Genomic DNA, 6,230 nt, shown 5'->3' with positions numbered 1-6,230 from the left:
TGCAGGAATCGAGTGCCTACACTACTATGTAACAGCTGTCATTGACGAGATTTCTGTGTTTTATTTAAACGTTGCTCTGTAGGACGTTTCTATTCTGTCGTTTCATTTATCCGGACGCCCCGGTATCCGGACGATTTCGCCGGGAACAGCACCGTCCGGATAAACGGGGGTCGACCGTACTTTTTTCTGTATTTTGATATTGTACCTAATACTTTTTGTGACAAGTACTTTTAAAGCATTTAAAACACTTCTTTCACTATTTGCTACTCAGTACTCAAAACTCTCCTTCCAAGACATTCCGTGCCCCGCAAACTCCTCCGCAGTGTCCAGATTTTCAGCTCACTGGAACTTCCCCCAGCTTTTTCCTTCTTTATTTTTGGGAATTCGCACATCTGTCATTCATCCTCCTGTACAATAAGCTTGTCGCATGCTTGGCCTTGCTCGTCAATATACCGACCCCTTCATCAGAAAACTGTTCCTATTCATATTCGCAGGTGAATCCCCAGGGGATTAGGCACAAGATAATCCCGGCATTTATTTCCTTGGTTACCAAAGCAATAAATATGCCTCAGAAGTTGAAAGACCCAAGCTCCCATACAGGAGCGGTTACAAAGTTTTGGGTCAGAATATACCACTTGAGCTCACCAAAACACACAAAACATTACTTGACATAAAGGCCTTGTAAATAAACACTGTGCTTAAATATCACAGATGAAGTTTATTCCTTTCACTTGTACAGCCACATTCAGAATAGGAGTTTCACTTACTGCTAATACTAAAGTACTTTAAAGAGTCTCTTAAATACTTGGGTATTTAGTGCTTTACTCAAATTACTTTCAGTTTTGAGTATTTTGTGCTCTATTTTAAATACGTTTCATGCTGTGTATTTAGCATCTTACTTTAAATACTTTTGCGCATTATATTGTACATGTCGGGCCTCGCATTAAGATGCTTTTTCGAAAGGCATCACCCACGGCTGTTCATTTTGCAAGAATGCTTGCACACATGCTCTGTAGGAGTCATGGGGCAATGCTTGGAGCTCTTAAGCCATCTGCAGTGTCAGTATACACGATCTGAAATGGATCATCACATTGTAAATGGCATTTGACGGTAACATAAAAAAATAATATATGGCAAAGCAACTGTGCAAGAGAATTGTACGAGACTTTTTTTTTTTCCTTTTCTGGAAAACATTGCTCTACTTTGTTTACTTTTTTCTTTTGCTTTTGTTCCTATGCTGATCCACTCAAATAGGGGTAGCAAGTTGGATTTGTTTCTAAGAATTTGTTGTTGGAAAAAGAGTGCATACGCAAAAATGCACAACACACCACTCTTGCCCTGTATGCTGCCATATTGACTCCTCATCAATTGCAATGGCGGGACTCAGAGGCTTTGCCACAATTTCGCAGTTTCAGACAACTGTGTCACAACAGCTTTTTTAAAACCACTGTACGATGCCAGTTTCTTTAGTCATCATTAGCAATAGCAGCCGCAGCTGTGAGTAGGGGACAGGCATACACCACTGCAACTAGAAACACTGTTGCGGGTCTTAGACTGACCTGCGCAACCTTGACACAATTAGAAAATAATTGAATACAGATACAAATACAAATTGAATATGAATATTTTTAAATCGAACTGACCGAATAATGAAGACAGTCACGCAAGCCCTGACTGTACAGCATTTCTGCAGCTTCCTAAAAGTTTATGGTTTTTCTAGTTGACAGACCAAAGTGGATCCTCTTGAATTGAGCAGGCATTAGCTTTGATGGTAGGCCTTTGCTGATAGAGGTCGTGACATCAGAGTAATGCAGATTGTGAATTTGAAGTTAAAACGAAACACAAAATTGATAACAGACGACTACCAAATAGAAGGCGATATCTTTACATGAGAAACCCAGACAAAATAGAGAATAGCATACCAAACATCAGCATTGAAATTGGTATACAAGTTGTCCAATTTTTAATGGCCCTGAGGAGCTGTTAGCCCTGTCATAAATGTGATTTTTGTGTGCTCCCAGACATTTTTGTACACCCTTGACCAGCTTGACACGTAGCAATGAGCCTGAGCTCACTGCTACACACAAACGTCGTTGTAGTCACACGTTATCAACAAACCTTTTGAAATACTGACATCAGCTCCCTCCACTTTTCTGGGCAGACATTCTTCGCAGATGTTAGCCAGTGCCACTCTGCCTGAGCCACATGGAGGTGGCAAATACCTGGCTCACTTTTGGCCAGATGCTATGAAGAGCTGCTTTTTAGGTGCCTACAAATAAGTGACGTCTCTTTAAAGCAACGAAAAGATAAACAGGCTCTTCATGCAGAAGCTAAGGAGACAGTGGCGTTACACATTTACTAGTATGATCATCACTAGCTGGCGGAGTCTTAAATGAGGCAATATTACCTTTGGGTCAATGTACAGAGACGGAGGACAACAGGTGCAGACGGGAGTCCTGTCCCGTCTAAGTCACTTGTTCTCCGTCTCCGCACATCCTCAACTCAGGTTAATATTACCTCCTCCAAGACTACACTGACGCTCTTGCATTCTATGTTTATGCGCTGGGTCATTCCATGTCACAGATATGTTGCGCTGTGTAGCGCTAGACTGTCCCTGACTTCTGTCAAATAAATTGTGGTTGATTGTTCCCATGCAGCCAATGTTCTCCCGTTTGGAAAACAAAAATTGCTCTGTGGGGGCCTCTTGAAGATTTGCGAAGGGACATGTGACCTACCTTCTTCTTCTGAGTGATGACAAAGCGTAACACGTTCGTGCCGTATGCACTGAAGGTTGATCGACACTTTGTGATTGGTGGCTGGTCGATAGTTTTTCCTGAGAAAAATAAAATTGAAAAATTCTTGGAATTATTATGGAACTCCGCAATTTTTTCTGAGCCACTTAAACTGTTCAGCGCTCTTGCCTAGGAAGCACAGAACATGATAGAAACATTTTGAGGTGCGCATATTTGGAAAAGTATGTGGGGGGAAAAAATCGGAAGTTCAGATATATTGCTTTTTTGCCACATAGTCAGCCGTCCATTGCACACTGAGGTGGTTCTTATAAAAATATGAGACAATTGCATTTCATATTACACATCTTGATTATTTTTTCCACAACGTTTAATCAAAAGAGTGCTTTTGCAGTGAAAGAATTTTAGAACTTGACCACCGTCACACACATCCAGCGTTATCCTGCAAGGCTGCTTCAGCCCACAACGCATCGTCGCTGCTTCCTCCAAACACACTGGAGCACCACTACCCGATTTGCGTTCTTCAGAAACAACTTATAGAAATTAACCTTCAAACTTCAGGTTCTCACGAGAACAGCCCACTTCAGCTGCGCAGTTCAACAGGAGCACTGGTCCTACGGATGTACTTATGTGACATTGGACACCGGCGAGCAATTGAATAACCATAATCTGTTTAAGCCATGACGGACACGGTGCTTACTAAGACAGGCTCTACGGCGCAAGGCAATAATGGGTGTGAAATAAACAGGGAAAGCACAACAACTTAACTCCTTCAGCTACCACAAAAGAAGAAAATAACAGAAGCCTCGAACCGTCAAGTGAAGTAATTGAAAAGGTCAGACACCGCCAAGCTACAGTGTCGTAGCTTTTTGCCTGTGCATTCTGCTAAACCCTTGGTAAAAATAAAAATTATGATATGAAGGCCAGCTCAGCAGGCTGGTGTCGCCTCCAGTTGAAGTAAGCTACGAGGGGTGTTCAAGTCAAACCGGGACTTTCTGTCTCCTGAGTGTACAAATGGCTCGCGCTGCTTCTTCTTCGTCATTTTCATACGTGACAGGCCTTCGCGTTCACCACGTGGTGGTCCAAAGTTTGTGCAAAACAGAAGACACGTGCTGGACAAGATGGCCGACAACGAGGGGAGCGCGCACATCAAACAGCGAATTGTCATCAAGTGTCTCGTGAATGAAGGCGTAAAGTCATCTGAAATTCACAGAAGACTTCAGGCTCAGTATGGCCACGATACACTTAGCCGCAGCAAAGCGTTTGAGTGGCATAGCATTTCACTCCTGAATCTAAACGTGCATCAAAACAGTGGAAGCATCCGGGCTCGCCAGCTCCCAAGAAGTTTCGAAGCACCCCGTCTGCGGGTAAGGTCATGGCCACGGTTTTCTGGGACAAGGCTGGCGTTGTTCACGTTGATTTTCTGCCCAGTGGTACCACCATCAATGGTGCATATTGCTGCCAGGTTCTCGGGGATCTGCATGAGGCGCTGAAGCAAAAGCGGCCAGGCCTCATCACCAAAGGAGTCCTCCTCCTACAGGATAATGCACGCCCGCATACCGCGCATCTCACGACACGCACCTTACAGGAACTTGCTGGGAGTTGATGCCACATCCCCCTTACAGTTCAGACCTCGCTCCCAGCGATTTCCACCTCTTCGGGCCACTGACGGCGTTCCTTGGGGGCCGCCACTTCAGCTGCGACGACGAGGTCAAGAATGCGGTCCGATCATGGCTGCTACGCGCCGGTAAAGATTTCTACGCTGCTGGCATCCAAGCACTCATGAAACGCTGGGACAAGTGCATTAGTGCAGCTGGAGACTACGTTGAAAAATGAAGGTAATTTCTCGCCTGTAAGTTCATTTTACTTTTGCGAAAAATGAAAAGTCCCGGTTTGACTTGAACACCCCTCGTAGATATAATATATAGGTGAAGACCCATCGTCGCTAAAGTACATCCTCGTCTCAAGTGCTCCTTGTGTACTGTGCTGCCGCAGAAGGCCATTCTTGTGAGTACATCAAGCTTGGAAAGTTTATTTGTACGAAATGTTTTTGCAGGCAACGTAAATCTGTTTGAGCTGCTCCTATGTGTGTTTGGCAGCAGACTTTGGGCGAAGGAGCCATGCAAGGCAATGCCGCACGAGTGTCGTGCTCAGATGGACAAGTTCAATACTTATTTATTTATTTTTGATTTTTTCTGCTGCAGATGATGAACCTTTGTACAAGGGGCATACTTCCAATTGAAATTTATCTCGTATTTTTATCAGAACTACACTCTTAGAAATGAACTTCACCGCATAGCACGCTCCTAGCCAACCATAATCTCGAATGATATCGTTATCGTCCCTGATTTGCTGAAAACGGGAGGCGTACGCCTTTTTTGTGACAATTTTTTTTTTGATTGGGTGTTAGCGCCGCGAAGCAACTGTGGCTATGAGCGACGTACAGATGTGGACAGACGGAGAGAGGATAGCAGGAAGGAGTGGGGGACAGGGGGGTTAGTATGCGTCCTGGGCCGACTTCAGGGGGAACTGTGCTGACATTCGTCTGGAAAGTCTTCGGAAAACCCAGGGAAAACCTCAGACAGCACAGCCGGTGGTAGGATTCGAACCCACCACCTCCCAGTCTTCAGCACGACCTTGGTTACCACCAATGAGCGGAACGCCTTAGCCCACTCGGCCATACCGCTGGTGTGTGACAATTATGAACAGCATAAGTGTCACAAAATAGGCTCCGCCCCACAGGGACGAGAACGTTGTCATTCGGAATGTTGGTTGGCTAGGAGCGTGCTCTGTGGTGAAACTCATTTTTAAGAGTGTACCTCAGTGTGTAATTAACGGATGAATATGCGATAAAAAGCAACATTTCCCAAATTCATTTTTTTTCTGATAGTCTTCCAAGTCTGTGTACCTCAAAATATTTTTTACGCATTCTGTGCTTCCTATTCAACACCGCTAACCATGATGTGCAGCATTATTACATACTAGGTTTAAAAATATGTTAACCACTAAAATAACTTAACATCAACTAAAATAAGCATGGAAGGGGTTACCATCTTGTCTGTACAAAGAAACCTTTTCCTTCATCTTCTGAATGGGCTCTCTGTCATCGCTATATGCATCCGTTCGCCACTGTTCATACCAGTGGTACACTGTTCTCTGCGTTGGGTTGGGCTGCACTTGCAAGCAGTTCATGAGAATTGTTTTATATCTCCAGCTTAGTTTCATGTAGGCGGATGGCCTGCCACACCGTCACGCCTCCAAGGAAGCAACCTGGTTGTGACAACAAAGATGGAACAAATGAACAACAAATAGCATGTTGTAAGTTAGCTATGTAACATGAGAGTGCACTGTCATCCAATAAGATCAACAGATATACCTCATGAGAACCTGAACTCCTTGTTGAGCAAGTTATACACATTTAAGATTACATATTGTCAATCTAGACTTGTTCTATGATTTTTCTATCTTAGCTTTTCTACC

The sequence above is a fragment of the Ornithodoros turicata genome, chromosome 1 (assembly GCF_037126465.1).
Source record: "Ornithodoros turicata isolate Travis chromosome 1, ASM3712646v1, whole genome shotgun sequence".
Lineage (NCBI taxonomy): Eukaryota > Metazoa > Arthropoda > Arachnida > Ixodida > Argasidae > Ornithodoros > Ornithodoros turicata.
Note: the sequence above shows the minus strand (reverse complement) of the source record.